Below are 20091 nucleotides of genomic sequence, written 5' to 3' on the forward strand. Positions count from 1 at the left end.
CATGAATCAATTTTCATCCTTTCTGAGAATTGGGCGTAATGACACCTAGAGACCACCTTTTAACTTCCCAGAACCACCTGGGGCACCCCCAGAAAAAAACCTGGCACTTCAACCCAACTGTCTCTAAAGGTAATTCACAAAACGAAGTATCAGACTGAACTTACTTTGTATCATCTGCCACTATATTGTACAATGTTTTGCCACCAGAGTTCTTTTCTCAGTAATAAAAATAAATTATGTCCCAAGTTGCTAACTGGCAGATCCCAGTGGCCTAGGGCGCCGGCATCCAAGTTGCTCCACACTTCATCAGAAAACTCTCCCCACCGCCCGCCCCCCCACCCCCACTCCCACCCTGGAGGGCTTGGGCGCTGCCTCTGATCCCAAAGTGAAATCACCGTGGACTCCTTCCAGATTTCTGAGTCATCCTCGCCATTACAGGTCCAAGCAGCAGCAGCTGGACTGCAAACTCAAAACAGCCAAGCCCAAACTCAGCCCTGGAAATTCAGCTCCTGCACCAAGGTCATGGTCCCTCCTTCCTCCCACCTCATTACTTTCCCTAGCATCTTCTCCATTCAACTGCCCTTTGGTCTCATGGGAGCCACACAGCTGGTCGCACGAAACGCTGCCAAATGTAATCCCTGGAGGCAGTGATGCACTCGGGCTCTATTTAAGTGACTGCCTCCGCTCGCAGAAGGGCGTTCGAGGGCATGGTTCTATCACTGAAATATTTCTATTGAAGAAAACATCTGGGGGAGACAGCTACTGTCCTGACGACTACGTGATCTCATTAAGAAGGCTGGTGCCAAGTCTTGTGGCCATGGTCAAGATGGTTTTCTTAGAGGGGTGCCCGAGTGGCTCAGTCAATTAAGCATCCAACTTTGGCTCAGGTCATGATTTCACGGTTCGTGGGTTCGAGTCCCTCGTCCGGCTCTGTGCTGACAGCTCAGAGCCCGGGGCCTGCTTCAGATTCTGCGTCTCCCTCTCTCTCTGCTCCTCCCCTGCTTGCGCTCTGTCTCTTTCTCTCTCAAAAATAAACATAAAAAAAATAAAAATAAACTTTCAAAAAAAGACGATTTTCTTAGAGCTGAGACTGGTTGGGCTTCCACTTTGTCATTCAATCATCAACTGTGTGGAGAGTGTGCCCCCAACCAGAGCCGCTCCTGCAGAAGGAGGTCAAGGCAGACCCAGGAGCAAAGAGCTTTAATTACTTTTGATGATCTTCGCTGCATCTACTCAAAACCAAAGCTGACCAGGTCAGCTGCCCAGGAGATCCATCCAGAGACAGAGAATATCACTTTTAAAGGGAAGAGCCTAGGGGCGCCTGGGTGGCTCAGTTGGTTGAGCATCCGGCTTCGGCTCAGGTCATGATCTCACGGTTGGTGAGTTCGAGCCTCACGTCAAGCCCTGTGCTGACAGCTCAGAGCCTGGAGCCTGCTGTGGATTCTAGGTCTCTCTCTCTGCCCCCCTCTCCTGCTCGTGCTCTTCCCTATCTCTCAAAAGTAAATAAACATTAAAAAAAAATTTTTTAAAGGGAAGAGCCTATTTACAACAGCAAAGGCTTGCCCTAGAAGTGGTTCTGGCCCCAAAGACATCTGTTGGAAGCACCCAGTATGGCCACTGTACAGAGCAAACAGCCTGTTTTAGGGTGGGCAGGCCAGCAAAACTCACCCCACGGGGAATTTTATCAGCCTTTTATCATCCTGTCATCATCCACCACTGTTCAACAGGAGATCTGACTCAGATGCCTGCTGACTTGCAGAGAGAGACCATGACTCGGCCCTGAAGAAATGTGCTTCTGACAAGTGTCAGTAATTCTGGGTGCCTGGGAGACCCCAGCCAGAGACAGCTCAGCACGGACCCAGCAAGCTTGTCAACAAACTTCCCTCTGATCAACAACAGAGGCAGAGGAATTGAACAAGGGAGAGAGGGCAAGGCTGCCACGGGCAGCAAGGAGCAACCTCCAGCCGGACCCACATCTTTCCTCCCTGACCCAGACATGAAAAACCACTCAACACCAATGGGTATGAATGAAAAGCGGTGGGATGCAGAGAAAAGGAGTCATCAGGGAGGCCCGCCAAGTTCAGGGGGCCTGTGTGATGAGGTCTTCAACTGCAAAACCAGCGAAGACATCTTGGCAAGCCCCGCTGGTTCGAGACTCGGAAGCGCTATGAGCTCCCAGATCTGGCACAGTCATGGTTTGTTAGTCGGGTTGGTTTTTTGGAAGGCTTGTTGTAGGTTTTTGGCTTTTAACAGCATAACAACTTTTCAAGATGAACTTTCTGTGGTGGTGAGGGCCTTCACACAGTTGTTAGGGATATAAATTAAATCCTCTTTTGAAAGGTGAACTTTTAAAAGGTGTCTTTTGACTTGGAAATCCTACAGAAATGCCCCTCTGGTCTCCAAGTATGTGTTACAAAAATGTTGGTTGCAATATTACCGAGTAAATAAATGGGGAGAGGGAAGGCAAGAAGCCCAGCCAGCAGCAGGAGAACGAAACGACACAGAACACCTTTTCATGTAAAAAATATTTAACAATTAACAGATTTACATTAACAGGCCATCAAGGTCTATGACACATCAATTCTTAAAATATGTTATGCAAAACATTATACTGTATTTTTTGGCTTAAAAAATGCTTTCTCACAAAGGGCCATGAGGACTTCACGTGCAGTCCTGATGCCACCTGGAAAATTTTTTTCCTTCTCTCAAAAAGCAGCGAGTTAATACCATTTGTTGTTTTTGAAACCAGCAAGAGCTCTGCCTGCAAGGAGGGAGAGGTAAAAACTGGATGAGTCTTTATGTTAATTAGAAATCATTGCTTTTTTAGGCCTTCTTCAATAGGGAGAAACATGCATTGGAGGGTCCCAAATGAGAACAAGAATGGTGACCAGAGGTCACCATGGACCCACGATTTCAGACAAGGTAATAAAATGGTACTAAAAGCAAACCTCTGTTTGCTGGAATGGGGGTACCCATGGGCACTCAGCCATGGAAGGCTGTGCCCCCTCCCAACCCCAAATGCCCTTTAAGCAATGCTGATTGTAGGGTTGGGACAGCGTCATGACTGACATGGACAGAATCTGGTCTTGAAGCAGAGGCAGGAAGTATATTAGTATCTGAGTACTATTTAGCACTACATTTGGATTGGGGGCGGGGGGGAGCCTGTATCTCTGTCCCCTAAAAAAAAGGGGGGGGAGGGGCGCCTGGGTGGTTCAGTTGGTTATGTGTCCAACTTCAGCTCAGGTCGTGATTTCACGGTTCATGGGTTCGAGCCCTGTGTTGGGCTCTGTGATGACAGCCTGGAGTCTGCTTTGGGGATTCTGTGTCTCCCTCTCTCTCTGCCCCTCCCCCACTCATTCTCTCTCAAAAATAAATAAACATAAAAAAAAAAAAAAGTACAGTCTGGTACTAATAAGGTGATAGGTCCCAAGTCCGGCATCAACACAGGCCCAAAAGGCTACAATACTTCACACAAGTTACCAATATGAGGAATATCAATATGGAGGATCAGTAGGTCCCTTAGACAGCTTTCCTTTTCTTCTTTTAAAATAACAGGTTGTCCTGGGCACCCCGGGAGCTCAGTCAGTTAAGCGTCCACTTTCAACTCAGGTCATGATCTCCTAAGTTCGTGAGTTCGAGCCCCTCATTGGACTCTGTGCTAACAGCTCAGAGCCTGGAGCCTGCTTCGGATTCTGGGTCTCCCTCTCTCTCTGCCCCTCCCCTGTGCATGCACGCTCGCTTGCTCTCTCTCTCACTGTAAAATAAATGATTAAAATTTTTTAGATAATAAAATAAGTTGTAAATTACTTTCATAACTCTGTAAAGTAAAAGGAAATTAAAAAAAAAATACAGGGGCGCCTGGGTGGCTCAGTCGGTTGAGTGTCCGACTTCGGCTCAATGATGATCTCACGGTTGGTGAGTTTGAGCCCCGCGTCAGGCTCTGCGCTGACAGCTCAGAGCCTGGAGCTGCTTTGGATTCTATGTCTCCCTCTCTCTCTGTCCCTCCCCAACTCGTGCTCTGTCTCTGTCTCTGTCAAAAATAAACATTAAAAATTTTTTAACAAAATACAGACCCGTTAGAGGGAACGGTGTTGGAAATACTCATCCAACATCTTCCACCCATTGTGCTCTCTCCCATTACCACAAATACTTGAAGACCCCAGAGTGTACTTGTGTCCCAAGTACACAAAAGGCAAGGAAACACCTACCGTTGTGTGGACTTGTGAAAGCTTATCATTACCAGAGACCAGTGTGACCAGTGTTCCCACTCCAGTGTTTGCTGGGGGATTCATCAGCAGCACTGATTAATTCACTGCTCTTCACATAGGTTACTTTAGATAAGCAAAGGGAAGAAGGAAATTACTTTGTTGGGTTCATTTAACAAATGTTTTTGGAGCTCAAGGCTCAGTGCTGAGCCCTGGGACCCAAGGATGGATGAAGCATAATCCCTGTTCTCAAAGGGTTCATTTCTATCAAGCAACTGGCCTCCAACACAAGAGCTCAGCTGGAGGAAATGCAGCCAGACACAGGTGGAAAAAGACACTTCAGCCAGCCCTCGAGTGAGCAACCGTGATATGTGGACAGTACTCTAAGTGCATCATGTCTCTAACAACTCTGTCAGGTCAAAGTCCTCTCCATCCTTCTGCTGTTGAGGAAACAGACCCAGAAAACAGAAGCTACTTGCTCATCATTGGTGCCTGCGTGAGAATCCACAGCCCAGGCAAACACCCAAGGGCCAAGGTTATCACATCACTGAGCCGGGGGTGGGGATCCCATCTCCCGGTCGCAGGAGCCCTGACTCCAGGTGGAAAAGCAACCATGATTCCCCAAAACCGGAGAAGCGAGAAGGAGCTGTTTTCGAGATCCCCTTCCCTCCCTTCCTGGGTAGGCCCACTCCACACCACAGAGGGCAAGTATTTGTGTGGGTTGAGGAACAGTTTGTAAAACCATCTTAACAGCACTGTTCCCACCATTGTCCAGACCAGGAGTCCCCCTGGCCACAGAAGCCTAGCTCTGTAGGTTCAACTGAATTCTACATTTGATGGGTACACAGGAGTATATACTTGAGGCCAAAGCAGAGGAGACTAACTGAAACCTGAAAACGCATCAAGCACTGCAATTGTATACGAGATCCACGACAGACCAAATAACCCTCTGCAAAGTAAAGCTCCCTGGAGATTGTCTCTGATGCACAAATGCCACAAAATGGCCAGAAAATGGTCTTGAGAACACATAAATCGACCTGACCCCTTGCCCTCTCCCTTCCAGCCATGAGCCATGGATGACTAGGAAGTAGCAGGGGCTCTGGGGACCCCCGGCAGCCATCAGTCCCCCTGGGTAGCTGGCCCCAAGAAGGCAGGCTGAGGCTGGCAGCGGGGGGGGGGGGGGGGGGGGGGGGCAAGAAGTGGCATCGGAAAGTAATACACAACTCACTCTGCCCTGCCCGTTGCTGCCTCACTTCATTGACCAAGCTCCTACCCTGACTCAAAGGGCTTTGGAGTGCCTACAGAAGCAATATCTTACCACTGACATGCAGGGAAAGGCCACATCCAGGGGTGTGAGAGAAAGATGGAAGCCAACACAAATCAGCAGCAACCCCCTGGTGGTACCAGCCATAAAATCCCATTTTTAGTGGGGATTCAGGTGGCAAAGACCAGAGGAGGAAGAGCTCAGCATGACGTCTGACAGAGGAGGCTGGACCCCAAATGCACCTGCTGTGTGAGCCAGTGATTTCCTTTATCCCAGCCTCGGTCTTGCCCTCTATAAAATGGTGACTGCCTACCTCATGGGCAGGAGGGAGGGCTGAGACACAAGACCACGTGCCAGGCGCTTAGCCAGGCACCCGGTACACCTTGAATACTCCTTAAATGTCTGTTGAAAGTGCTCATCACTCAAGCGGTATATCAACATGGCTTCTCGGGAAGACTCAACACTACCTGCGAAAATCTTGACTGCAGCGGTGCTGATCTGGCCACGACGCAGCAGGGTCTCACGCCAACAACCACGGGGCCAGCCCATTGCCGGGACTCAAGACACCTACTTTGGTAGCAGCGACCTGAACCCCTCCAGCCACCCCTCTCACAGCCTCTTTGCCTGCTTGGAGGTTTCACACAGCTGCCAACACGGTCTCTCTCAACACCCCACTTGGGATCCAGGGTGGTGGCCCTGTCGATATGGCCTCTGCTCTTGAAAAACACCCTCCTGATTTCCAGAAATGCTGACTTACAGAGAGGGCACACTGCACAGAGACCCCACAGGATTTCAATGCACAAATTTGAGAAGCACGGCATTTCGGAGGTCACTGACAAAACCCCAAGTTAGGATGATAATGAGATAGGGGCACATGGACACAGGTGAGGTAAGAGGCTCCCGTACTTTTCAGCCGGGCTCCTGTTTCAGTACACTCAGCCTCATGCAGCTGAGGGAGACAGACTAGCCAGACAAAATTCCATCAGTTCTCTGGGGGCTTGACAGACACACCTCTCGAGGCGTTCCCCAAGAGTCACGCTCAAAGCCAAGTGTCCCATGCTTCACGAACCTCAGACCTTACTTCTCCAAGCGTGATCTATACAACAATAGCATTGGCATCATTTGGAACTTGCTAGAAATGCAAAATTTCAGGCCCCACCCAGAACCACCCAGTCAGGAATCTGCATTTTAACTGGATCCCCAGGAGACACGGCTGTATTCAGAACAGAACGATCTATCCACTTAGGGTTGTGACACTGAAGTTTTCACCTCATCTTTTTCTTCCTTCATAGAAGTGCCAGGACAGCAGACTGTGCCTACCTCAGCCACCAGCACCTCCTAGATACTCAAATATTCGTTGCATGAACAAACATATGAACGGGTGGTCTATCAAGTAACTGAAGAGACCAATGCTGTTGTTAAGTGCAAAGAAAAAGGCAGACAGGGGTCCAAGAGAAAAAGACAAAGAGAATGTGGAGGGAGGGGGTCTTTAAGTGAGTCAAATAAGGCCTCTCTAAAAGGGAGGGCGATGTGAGGATCAAACATGACAGAGAAGGGGGGAACATCTGGGCCAAGAGGAGGTCAGGCAGAGGGCCACCACCTGCATTTGCCCCCCCCTCAAGAATCTGTTCCTGTAGGTAAGTAAAGATGCACTGTCAACATTTGCCCTGGTGGTACAACCAAGAAGCTCCAAGGAGGCAAATACAGAAGGGCCGTGACCTCTACGATGGTTGGGGGCAGAAAGGTTGTGCCTGTGGTCACCACTGCCGTTTCCAAGGCTCCTGGAGTTGAGTGTCAGAAGGCCCGGCAGCCGTGGCTGGAGGTCGTGACTCCTGGCCACCACCCTTCACCCTCCGAGTCCACGGGCCTCCAGCTACTTGCCAAGTAGAAACACGCAGGTCACTCACAGTTTTCAACAAGTTGCTCCAGGAGTTTGTGGGCAGCGAGACATCCAAGAGCCGGGGAACCCAGTCCAGATGTTACCCTACAGCAGCACGCTGGCAAAGAGGAGACAAAAGACAAAGGTCAGGCCAACGTTCTCCAACACTGAATGACATCGATGGGGTTCAGGCTAGAAGCGGGCAGAAAAGGACAACAGGGAAGGCCAGTGGCCTCTGAGCACCATGCAGTTAGACTGCTGGCCTCCCCTCTGCCCTCCGTGTCAGGAGAGACACCACCACACCCCGATCCAATCTGCCAATCCCCCAGTGTGGAGCCGACAGACAGCTGTCACAAGTCCTAGGAGGCATTGGACCCAACCGGTCTTTACAGAAGAGAACAATCAAGACTCTAACAAGAGCTGCCTTGCCCCAAATTAGGAGCACGTAATGGCCATACTAGGAATGGAATCACAGAAACCACGTCTGGAAAGCTTAAACGTACCTGTGAATTACCTTCCTTAATAAAACTCACGTTTCTAAATGTTACTCTTATTCTGTCTGGCTCTTAACCGACAAAACGAGTCAAAACAGCCTGCATTTCCAAATCTTAACCCTTCCCCTAAATTCTGTCTCTGTAATCCCCGAAGACTTTCAACAGCCAAAATGAGACTCCTGGTTTTCTTCAAAAACAAAGTTTAAGAGAAGAAAACCTTTCACATTTGAGTACAAGGAGTCTAAAACCTTTGGTGGGTGGGTGGGTAGGGGGCGGGAAACACTGAACATCTAAAAAGTCTCAGTTTATGAGATGGAAGGAATATAGAACCCAAATGGAAGCTCTGTTCCCACACATCAGGTTTATATACCCCAGAGACCAGAAACCTCCCGGGAAATGCTCAGAGACACTAAGTAGCAGTACTTTTCAAAAATGGGTGGCCTAAGACTGTTGTCAAAGGTCATTTTGTTAAAATGAAATTGATGATCGAAATCCTAATTCTCTAGGAAATGAGTCTTCTGAGTGTATTTTTAAATTAACCTTCATCTAATGATATATTTAAACCATAATCATCTAAATAGCTCTTTCCCTAGGGTTTTAGTTCCGGCTGACCCTGACATGTCAATACATCCTTGGACACATCACCCCTAACTTTGCAGACATGCAGGCAACTCATCCATAAAAAGAACATGAATGGGACAAAACTCAGGTGTCCCTCAGCTACAGAACTCAAAAATTCCCTCTCATTGCTGAAACAACGCTTAAATGTACCTCACATTAAGTCAGCTTATACAAAGCATAATTACTCGCCTACTTTGAAGAAGTAAATGTCAGTCATTATGAATTTAAATTGCCCTATCTCTTAAGGAAATAACTAGGAAGTCATAATAACAATAGTTGTGTTCTGTTTCTAGGGAGTTAGCTTCAGCAGGGACCAATCTGCCCCCACCCTCACTAAATGGGTATTTGGATCCGTTTCCCCAAAGGTCCAGTATTTATAGGCCAAAGTTACGGTTTCTCCTGCATCAAGTGGAACTTAGGCAGTGAGGTCATTTGTTTTGAAACTACAGCAACCACCCCAATTTCCCCCCACCATTTAGCATTCTAGTTACTCTGGGTCAAAGAAAGGAAATGCAGCTTTGAAAGAAAAGGTAAAGACTGCTAGGCCGCCGGGAACACAGTCAAGAATTCCACCCTGGACAAGCCACGGTATGACTTACTGTTCACTTCCCTTTCAACACTCAGGCACACGCAAATGTCACAAGTCCATGCAGACATACAGTTAGATCAAACCTATTTCAAAGTCTTCAACAGCTCCAGTATTCACCTAGAAAACGGAAAACAGGGGCCTGGGTGGCTCAGTCAGGTAGGCATCCGACTCTTAGTTTCAGCTCAGGTCATGACCTCATGGTTTGTGGGTTCAAGCCTCGCATCAGGCTCTGCACTGACCAGCACAGAGCCTGCTTGGAACCTCTCTCTCCCTCTTTTTCAAAATAAATAAATTTAAGAAAAAAAAAATGAGGGCGGAGTACGCCTGGGTGGCTCAGTCGGTTAAGCATCAGACTTTGGCTCAGATCATGGTCTTACGGTTCGTGAGTTTGAAACCCGCATCAGACTCTGTGCTGACAGCTTGGAGCCTGGAGCTTGCTTCAGATTCTGTGTCTCCCTCTCTCTCTGGCCCTGCCCCACTCAAACTCTGTCTCTCGCTCTCTCAAAAATAAACCTTAAGAAAAAAAAAATAGGTGGAACAAACAGTAACAAGAAAGAAACAAAAAACAAAACCTACCATAATGGCAACATTATTCCTTATCCTTATGGAGAGGGAGGGTCCACAAATTCCTCTGAAGTATCAGAGACTCTTTCACCCAAAAGAACACAATGCATTCAATTTCAAAGGGTTCACAAGCTCCCTGAAGTTTCTCTCTGTACCTGTGGCTGAGGACCCCTGCTGAATTAAAATGTTAGAAGGATTCCCCTTTTCTAATTCTCTCCCCCTTGTAAATGGGGGTATCAAGGACAACCTCATTTACAAAGTGATCCACAAGAGCAGGGACCATGGAGAAAACTGGCTTCTGGCGGCATTTATGGTGGGAAAGTCACACTGTGCAGCTGGCAATGCTCACAAGGGTTTCAGAGCCCTCTACATCTGTGATCCTTTGCTGAACAGTTTAGCAGGAAGCTTCCCAAAGCTACTTGTTTATGCTCGGTACTTGATTTTTCAAAACCAAGAATATAATGCACATCAAGCAACAAACACACTTATCATTAGGAACGCATACACAGGTACTAACAGTAACAAAAGTAGGAGTGATCTAAACAAAAAGTTAACACACTGATCACCTCTGAGGTGAAAGGACATCTTGTACTATTTTGTCACACTGATTTCTTAACCTGGTTGTTGGCTTCACAGATGTTCATTTGACTCTTCAAAATGCACCTATACATTTTATATACTCTATGTATAGGTCACAAAGCAATTTGGGTAACTGGGGGTGGGGGGTGGGGGGGGAGGACTGGAGTCAGTCAATGACAAGGACCTCCAGGCATTCTTGTCTCAGCGCTCATTTAAGACAGGCCACTAAGCCTGTGGAATGAGGCCTGTGCTTGTCAAAGGGTGGGGCCCACAAAGGAACAGTTAAAATTCTGGCTCCAGGGGCACCTTCTATAAATACACTTTCATTTTTAAATGTCCACGCCCTGGGACAGTCCTGTGCTCTGGGGCTGAGGCCATGCTGACCTCCAGGGCTGCCTGTCACTCTGGGAAGGGCTGGTGTTGGGTTTCTGCAAACCCAGTGGTCTTTCCTCTTACATGCTCTGCAAGGCTCTTTCCGGCGGCACATTCTGTTACCATGAACCAGCCCGGGAAGCCTTCCTGATCAGCTAAGAAGGGAGTGAAGACCCAGAGGCTTCTCCAAGTTTGGAAGAACCCTTGGCCACTCCGTCCTCAGCTGGACACAAAGGCCAGGGTTCCTTACATATTCTCCTTCGGATGCATCATCCACCCTTGACCTTCCTGTGGAGAATTCTGCTCATTCAGTGAGTGATCAACTCAGCTGCTCATGAGAAAAAAAAATGGGTGAAGTGTCTGGAAACTTGAACAGTAGGTCTCAATTCCTCGCCCTTCCCACACACATACCAATATCCTCTCGGCCACATAAGGCAAGCAGGCAATTCAGAGATGACCCCTGTTTTGCAATCTCCCTAGCAGACTCGCCGCCATTTTTATTTTCTAGTTACAGTAGCCAAACACTGACACCATGACATCCAACATTTCAATGGGTTTGGGACCACTTGGACTGATACCAAAGACACACGCGCCTCATCAAGCAAGTGCCACAGCCCGACATCTCCTGCTCAGAGTTTCTTCTCACTCAAGTCTGTGCTTTGAAAAAGCAAAACAGAAGCCAAAGAGTACAGAACACACTCTTTCATAAGTCACTTTCTTGCAAAAAAAAAAAAAAAACACCTCACTGGATTCTGCCATCTTTCGAACTCAAGACAGGCATGGCTTGCTTTCCTGTGTACACACACATGAGAATTTGAGTGTGGGTGTATGTGTGGGTGTATGTGCATGTGTGCGTGGCACACACACACGCGCCCAACATTCTTCTTGATGGATTCCAAACAATAGCTTCCAGGGAAACCATTGCTAGGAGTTCAGGAAAAGTAAAGGTCCTGCCAATTCCAGAAGGACAAAGGGTTTCAGCCACTAACAAGGGAACAAAATGATCTCATTGCCCCTTTCCCACTGAGACTGTAAGTGGGATCCTTCTCAAATTCAGAGCGCTCACTGACAGGCACGGTCACTGTTTCCACACAATGGGACCCATGTGGAAGGACAGCCAAACCAGGAAACAGATTCCAGAGGTAGCCTTTTGATGTTTAACCCAGACAATCTGCAGACGAGGCTCTACAGCCAAGGGGGGGGGGGGGGGGGGGGGCTGACACTCTCAGTGAGGAGCAAGACCCTGGCAGTAGTCACCGCATCTAACAGCTTGTTCCTTTAAACCAAGGCATGGGCCAGGACTGAACATGGACTGTCCAATGACAGGCATGCATCTCTGGGGCACTAGACTGTGCTCAACTGTAATTCCTTGTGATTCCCACATGCCTCCAAGAACACAGGTAATAAAAGGTCTCATGGTGCTTTCCCCCACGTGTCATGGGTCATGGGACAGCACATAGTCCTACAGGGGTGGGTAGGGGTGGATGGGATACATGAAGGTAGCTGTTCGTGTAGCCCTCATGGGTTTGCTGCATTTATCACCCACCCAGAGGACAGGCACCGTGCTGAGTGGTGGGAGGAGGTGGTAGTTCCTTTTAAGGTCAAAAAAAATTCTGAAGATTCTTTCCTGCAAATGCCAACACACACACACACACACACACACACACACACACACACACACACGTAGCTGTGCTTCTAGTATCCTTGGAGATAGCAGATTAAGACACAAATGCTTTAAAATAAATTTTTAATTAACCCCACTATCTCCTACATACATTTTTAAAATAGCAAAAACAAACTCCAAGACAGTTTCATTGCGTAGACAAATACTTCACACACATGAATTAAGGATCCCTTGAGCAACCCCCTCAACACAGCAGCATGTGTTCTTTCTGCCCCAAACTAGGGCTGGGGTAGCGGCCGAGGGGTAAAAACGACCTCCACGAGCCCCCGCAAAATATCGGGCATACTTGAAGGCTACACTGTTGGAAGAAAACTTTAGGTCCCATGTAAATATAGGAACTATTTTAAGTTATTTATCTTGAGAGCACGCACGAGTACAAGCAGGGGAGGAGAAGGGAGAGAGGGAAAGAATCCCAGGCAGGATCTACACGGTCAGAGCAGAGCCCGATGAGGGCTCAAAGTTACAAACCAGGAGAGCATGACCTGAGTCAACATCAAGAGTTGGAGCCACCCAGGGGCCCCAGAGCAAGTATTTTTTTAACTAAGCCACAACCTGCATCACCGGTCAGAGCTGCCAGACTTCTCCATCGCCACACCCCACCCAGGACCCCTGACACACTCTCCTGCGATTCCCGCTGCAGGTTTTGGGAAATCCGATTCAGCGTACTTGTCATACTGTTCTAGAATCCTCTTTTCTCTCCTCTCTCAGCCCGGGGTTCCTGTCCAGCAAGGACTGCCCTTTCCTGGAGGCATCCCTACAGCACCTTACACAGGGTGCACAGTAGGGTTAAAGCAAGTGAAAAATCAAGAGGAGGGATTAAGGATTCCTTACAAAGGAGTTTGCAGGCAACTAAGGGGAGGCAGAGTTTGGGGAGGATGAGGAAGATGGCTGGACCTGTTCTGAGTACAGCCTAACTCAGGGATTCCACATCCAGGTTTGAAAACTTACAACTGTAATAAAGATACGAGAAAAAAAAAACAAACAAAAAAAATCCAACAGTCTTCCCAAAGGCCCAGCCCACGTGAGCAGCCTGGCTTCCCCATCCCTCAGTCTGACAGCAGGAGAAAGACTTGAATTTAGACTCAAAACTGTTCATTTTCTTCTTTTCTGTGCCTTTCTGTTGCGCTTGTAGTGCTGGCCCCTTCTCCCGCCCTCCTCCCTTCTCCCCTGGGTGTGCCCTCCACCACATTCACAACACAGTTCCAATTACTTACCTTGGGAAAGGGCACCCTGCACAATGAGACCCCTACCAGATGGCTCCCAACTCCGCCCCTTCCCAGAGACTCACACAGATACACCTCCACGAACCACAAACCAGTCCCCAGAGTGTCTGTGGGATTCTCCCCACCCCACCACTTCCTGCCTTCCACTCACCCACTTGGGAGTCTGTGCCCAAGTCATTCCTCCCGGGAAAGCCCAACCAGCATCGCCGGATATAAATCTACCTTCCTCCAAAGTCTGGCTCACATCCCCTCCTCCCCCTCACACCCAGGCCCCCCTAGACGATCCCCAGGATGCTCCCAATCAAAATTAGTCTTTTCCTTCCCCCTACCATGCCCTAGGCTTTTGTCTCACTGTGAGAGACCTTACACCAGCATGTTAGCTTCTGGGTGCCTTTCACCTCCCTGAAAGACTTCCTGGCGGGCATGGATGCCACCACCTTCACCTTCGTGCCCCATAGAGCATTCAGTATAAACCTTGGCAAGCAGTGAGGGCTCAGATACCTAGGATGTGACTATCACTTAGTGTTTCAAGGGTCTTTATGGGTGGCTCCCAGGATGCCAATTTTACAATCAAGCCAAGCACACTATTAAAACAAATTCAATCTATTTTTGAGAGAGCGACGGACAGAGAGAGAGGGAGACACAGAATGCGAAGCAGCTCCAGGCTCTGAGCTGTCAGCACAGAGCCCGAAGCACGGCTCGAACTCACGGACCGTGAGATCATGACCTGAGCTGAAGTTGGATGCTTAACTGACTGAGCCACCCGGGGCCCCGTTAAAGTTCCCTCCCGCTCTGCCCCCATACACACTCTAACACAAGTATTCAGTCACATCAGTCCATCCGTCCTGGCTCGATTTCCCAAGGGCCGAACAACCCAACTGCCTCTGCAAACCCAGGGTTTCTCCAGGACCTACTTGGAAAGCATGCGACTTGGGAATGCACAGGTACACTTTTCTTTATACAGGACACAGCTTCCAGATAAGTAGCATGGCTAAAGCAACTCCATTTGTAAATTCACTCTGAGGCCGTGGATTTCTGGACACAGATTAATCTACACACTTCTTCTAATTCACTGGGTAGGTCACATGGGTCTAGAATTTAGACTGGTCCCTTGGTCCTCAAATGCAGCTGCTTATGAACAGACAGAAAAGGCAATGTCGTTAATGCTCCTCCCCGATGAGAAGTCTGCGTACATGCTCCAAGTAAAATAAGGAAGCATTATAGGACCCCAGTCAAGAAGCCTCTGGAATCTTTTTTCCCCCAACACAAATGTTTCTCATTTGGTCCAGGCCCTGTTTCAATTACACGCCAAGGCAAGACAAAGAAAAAGCCCACTACCTACCACCCACCCCTGCTTTCATGAAGACATTATAAATTATCTTTATTACGTCATACAGTAAAGTTGCCTCACATAAGGTAATGTTGACAAATGGTTACAGGAGCCGTTTTCTCAACAACGGCTTTATTCGTAGGTGTTCATTCCTTGGTGTCTGCCAGGCACCCGCCTTACAGCTCTCCAGAAAACCAGACGGCATCGGGATGTGTGTCCCGTCTGAAGCCTCTGGCGTTAATTTCTAAAGCACGGTCATGAACATCAACATCAAAACACAGCTCCTATGTAACATTAAACACTTTTAGAAACAAAAATTGGCCGTCTTGCTATTCTAACTTTCCCCAGTCGGTAGTTTTAACTCTCAACATGGACTCCACAGGCCAACCCCAGCGTCACCATTCTGTTAGAGGCATTTCAAATAAATTTTTAACAGCATGCTGCTATCTCCCCTGGCACATTTCATAGATTAGGTCAAGTCTCAGGTAACGCGTTTAAATCCTCAGGGTCCCACAACAGCACTAGGCCTGTCCCCTTTTGAGTGTTGGCTATAGGTTCACACTCCAGAAGGCAAGCCAGAAGCTTTCCCATTTAAGCCAGAAAGGAAGGAAGGGCAAACTTTGGAGTATTTCAGATTTGTTGTAATGTTTTGTTTATCTGTGAAACAGAAAGAGACACAGTACAAGCAAGGGAGGGGCAAAGAGAGAGGGGCAGAATCTGAAGCAGGCTGTCAGCACAGAGCCAGATGTGGGGGCTCGAACCCACAGACCGTGAGATCCTGACCCGAGCTGAAGTTGGACGCTTAGACAAGTGAGCCACCCAGGTGCTCCTTGAATTTTTTTTTTTTTTTTTTTTTTAGTTTATTCATTTTGAGAGCCAGAGAGCCAGCATAAACAGAGGATGGACAAAGAGAGAAGCAAAGAGAATCCCAAGCAGGTTCTGCACTGCCCATGCAGAGACCGATGTGGGGCTCAAACTGACAAACCAGGAGATTATGACGTGAGCCAAAACCAAGAGTTTTGGTGGCTCACCTGAGCCACCCAGGTGCCCTCAGAAGTACCTGAACTCTAAAAGGCTAGAAATCCTTTACTATTGTTGTCTCTGTTGTTGAGTGTGTGAACTTACCCTTGATTCTACACCAAAGATAGATCTTTTTTGCTCCAACCAGAAATTTTAGATGATTAATTTGAGATCCCTGACCCATGGCTCATCAGACTCTGCCAGAATTCCACCAAAAAGTGGGAGGAGCACCTGGCACTGAGAAGCAATTCACAGCAAGCATGAGATTGCCTTCATTTATCAAGTTCGATGTTCTAGCTTAAATTCAGATCATGCAAATTTTGCACTTATTCAATATGTGCATGCTTGCTTTCATTCAAAAATAACCTTGTGTCTTCCAAATTTACTGAGTAAAATTAAGGCTCCAGTAACAGTCTTAGGTTTCTCCTATGGTCTCCTATACCCAGCTTTACCACCCAGCACTTCCCCGGGAAGCATGATCTTGGCTCTGCTCTTCCTCCTACAGATAAGAAACCTGTCCATACATTTGGTGACTTGACCAAGAGAGTGGAAGGCAGGCTAGGTATAGAAACCAGGTCTCTGGCCTCTCAGGGTTTGCGGGGGGGAGTGGGGGGGTGGGGAGGGGGGGGGAGTAGCTACCTACCCCTGTGCATCCATAGATTCACCCCAACTCCTTAATTCATAAAGTCATGGTCTACTTCAAAAGTCTGCTCACACATCTGCTCTGTATTTACATAAGTTTAACTTGTTAAGTGTTCTCTTCCAAGCTTACCCCATTTGCAAAATGTCACCTGTCACCTTTTTCCGATTGTCCACCTGTCCAACCTGTCACCATTTTCTGACTGGCAACATCTCCTTCGTCTTCGGAGGATTTTGACTTCTCCCCTACTCACTACACACATGGTCCTCATCCACAACCATCGGCTAAAATCAAAAGGACAAGCTGCTTAAGAGACAAGTCCTCCGTGTGCAAAATCTAAGGAGAAAACCACAATCAACCTACTCAAGGGAGAACAGTCATCCCAAACACAATGCAATTCAGTTCACAACTGTGTTTACCACTTTCCCGTAAAAGGCCTTTGAGCCAGTTTTATCTACTCTAAGAGGTCTAGTAAACATTATTTTAGCTGCGTATTTCACATTTCAAAGCAAAAGAGGAAAGGGTTCATGCTATCTCAGAGTTGTGTTTATGAATTCCCAGGGTCACCATATACAGCTAAAACACTGGTTGGGTTGTGAACTGGGAGGAAAGAATTCTCCCCAAACAGGGCATATTTAGCATTTTTGGCTGTCACAACTGAAGGTGGGGTGGCAATGTATGTTCCTGGCATCTAGTGGAGAAAGGTCAAGGATGGTGCTTAACATCCTAAGAGGCACAAGGCAGCCTCCACAACACAATGATCCAACCCAATGCATGGCGGTCAGAACCCTTATTAAAATACAGGAAGCATCGGGGCCCCCTGGGTGGCTCTGTCAGTTAAGTGTCTGACTTCAGCTCAGGTCATGATCTTGCAGTTTGTGAGTTCGAGCCCCACGTTGGGCTCTGTGCTGACAGCTCAGAGCCTGGAGCCTGCTTCAGATTTTAGGTCTCCTTCTCTCTCTCTGCCCCTCCCTTGCTTATGCGGTCTCTTTCGCTCTCTCGCTCTCAAAAAGAAACATTAAAATTTTTTAAAAATTAAAAAAATACAAGAAGCTGGGAGAACATTGCGGCCAAGTCCTAAGTCTTCTCCCGATAGGCTGCTTGGTCTGGACATAGAATACGAATTCCTAGGTTTCTGGTTCACGATCACTCAACAGACGTTGGCTTATTTCAGAGATTCTGCTCCTTCTAAATGAGATTTAACTGTTATTTCTCAAAGCCTTCCAGTATGGCAGGTCAAGCCTGAAGCTACAGTCTCTTACTTGAAGACTTTTGTTCAGGGGCATTTCCCTACCTGTCTTCTCTCTCAGCCCTGTCTCATTTCCATGGAGAGGAAGAACCGTGATGAAAACAGCTTGTTTCTCTGTATCACCACCCACAAAACAAGTCCCTGGTCACCTTCCAGTTCACAGAAATGAAAAGCAAACAGTTCCTGGACCTGAGGAGCTCCCTCCAATTCTAAAATGATGCTTTGCCATTAGCCAACTCAAGACAAACGTGGGAACTTCATTTCAAATTCTGCCGTCTGCTTTGCAAAAATGTGTAAGCAACCAAGAGACAGCTTAGGGGGTAGACTCACTATTAAATCATTCTTTTATGGGTAGAGACAACTTGCCACCTCCTAGCCATTCCCTAAGCCTTGCCTATTGGCTCTAGCTGAAAACGAGCCTCCCATGAAAGAAGCCCGATAACCGAGAGGCTGAGCCCCTGCATATGCAACTCACCTCTAGACCCCAAGAACTTCTAGAGTCAGAAGAGGTTTTCCAAGTAAAAGGCTCACTTTCAGAAAAAAAGGAATTTAACTTGTCTCATGTGGGGAAAGGATTAACATCGTTAAGCACCTCCTTAAGTTTGTCATTGTCCATGTGTTTTTCATACAGCCCAGGACAGTGAACCACCCACCCAGCCATGCTGCAAAGGAATCCTAACTGTCCCCATTTTGCACTAGGCCAAGGGTTCTCCGGATCGCAAGCTGGGACAGAGTAGCTGGGCTAACCAGCCAAGTGGGAGAAGACATCCAGAAGGAGAATCAAGAGTGAAGCTGGACTTCTAAGGCAAAAGGCAAAAACCACATACTCCAGGAGCTCAAGTGTTTAATACATTTCATTTGCCTCCCACAAAAACTAAAACCACTCACCAAATTTCCTAGTATACACGTCACCTATAAGCCAAATGAGAGAGGTCATCCAAAGATTGTGGAGGGGGCAGGGGAGACCAGGCCCAACACCAGATGCCAATGGAGGGTTAATGTCCCAAAGCAAGGCTTCTTCTCAGCAAGCCCAAATCTGAACTCCTAACAAAAATGCCCAAGGATTTCGTCACGAGCCCTCCCCTCAGCCATCAGAAGGAATGGCAAAAATGCTGAGTGAGTGCTGAGCGCCAGAAGGATCTCATTTTCCTCCTAACTGTGCAAAGAATTTGCATTTAAAATGAGCATTTCATCAGACCTTCCAAGAATGCTTGAGATTTGGCTGCTAACAAGAAAACAAGTGATCCTGTACAACACCACGTTTGTAATTATTTACTTGGAGCCAAAGTAGCCGGGTTCCCTAACAGACTGAAGAGTGCTTGCAGCTAAACACATCTCCCAAGTCTGACAGAACTTAAAATACAGCCCAATTGCATTGACAAAAAAAAAAGGGGGGGGGGGGGGGCGGGGGGAGTGATGCAAAAGGTAAACTCCCTGGTGACCAAACTCTACTTGAATCAATCTTCACTTCCCAGGTAGTATCACACTTACAAAGGAAAGTATTTCAGAAAATGAAGATGCATTCTAAGAACTCAAAAGACAACCATTACGAACATTGAACACCTTTCTTATTCTGCCACTAAGCGTGGAGTGCCAACCGGGAGAGGCACTGGGTGCCGAGGCACAAGTAACTTGGGGAAACCCAACAACAGGAAAATCCCTGCCAGGCCACCCAGCCGGCAGGGCTACAGCCTGTACTCACGGGACCAGTCACCGAGTAACATCGGTTGTCAGCATCGAGACCCAAAAAACGGAGCTGTAATTCGTTTTGAAGAAGGCAAGGAGGAAGGGAAGAAAGGTTTCAGAGGGGAACACCACCAAGGGCCTCATCACTCCTCAGCCACCAGAAGTGGGGTCAGAAAGAGGGGAAGTCAGTGGGTGGCTTTAGCCTTGCTCCAGAAGAGGGACAGTTTTAAGGAGTTTATTAAATTCAGCAGAGACTTTTATCTTTTTTTTTTTTTCTCACTAGGAACATTGGAGAGTGCAAAGATGCTACAAAAACATCAAAAAAATGTTCAGAAAAGGATTACCAGAGCCACGGGGCTGGGGGAAAGGCAAGAGGCACCCCCACTCTGTAGAGGAATCAATACTCCAACTAGCCACAGGGCCTGTGGCCACCGCCGACAGCCCAACTGTACAACAGAAAGAAAAATCTTGGGAGCCTCAAGTTGTTTTAGTGTCTCTTTCCACATCCTCCTCCTTGCTACGGGGGTGGCTGTTCTGTGGTCAGGATGGCTTTTCACCAGAGCTGGATTTCCTAACAAGGGCATTTCAATTAAAGATGAGACACAAAGCAATGCAAGAGGGCAAGAGAAGTCAGAGAATACAGTCCAGCCTGCAGCCTCCATCCGTCCTCCATGTGGTTCCCATTCCCACCA

At 47.8% G+C, this 20091-nt stretch overlaps 1 protein-coding gene across 1 annotated transcript in view; it reads right to left on the bottom strand.

Annotated features, from left to right (window-relative positions):
- Positions 1–20091, bottom strand: part of TLN2 (talin 2) — a 438961-nt gene that overhangs the window by 358729 nt on the left and 60141 nt on the right. The window contains exon 2 of the mRNA XM_019441905.2: positions 7377–7466. The gene's annotated coding sequence lies outside the window, so the exon portion shown is untranslated. The remainder of the gene's footprint in view (positions 1–7376; positions 7467–20091) is intronic.

The sequence above is a fragment of the Panthera pardus genome, unplaced genomic scaffold (assembly GCF_024362965.1).
Source record: "Panthera pardus isolate Hobbes unplaced genomic scaffold, ASM2436296v1 HiC_scaffold_24, whole genome shotgun sequence".
In the NCBI taxonomy this organism is placed as follows: Eukaryota; Metazoa; Chordata; class Mammalia; order Carnivora; family Felidae; genus Panthera; species Panthera pardus.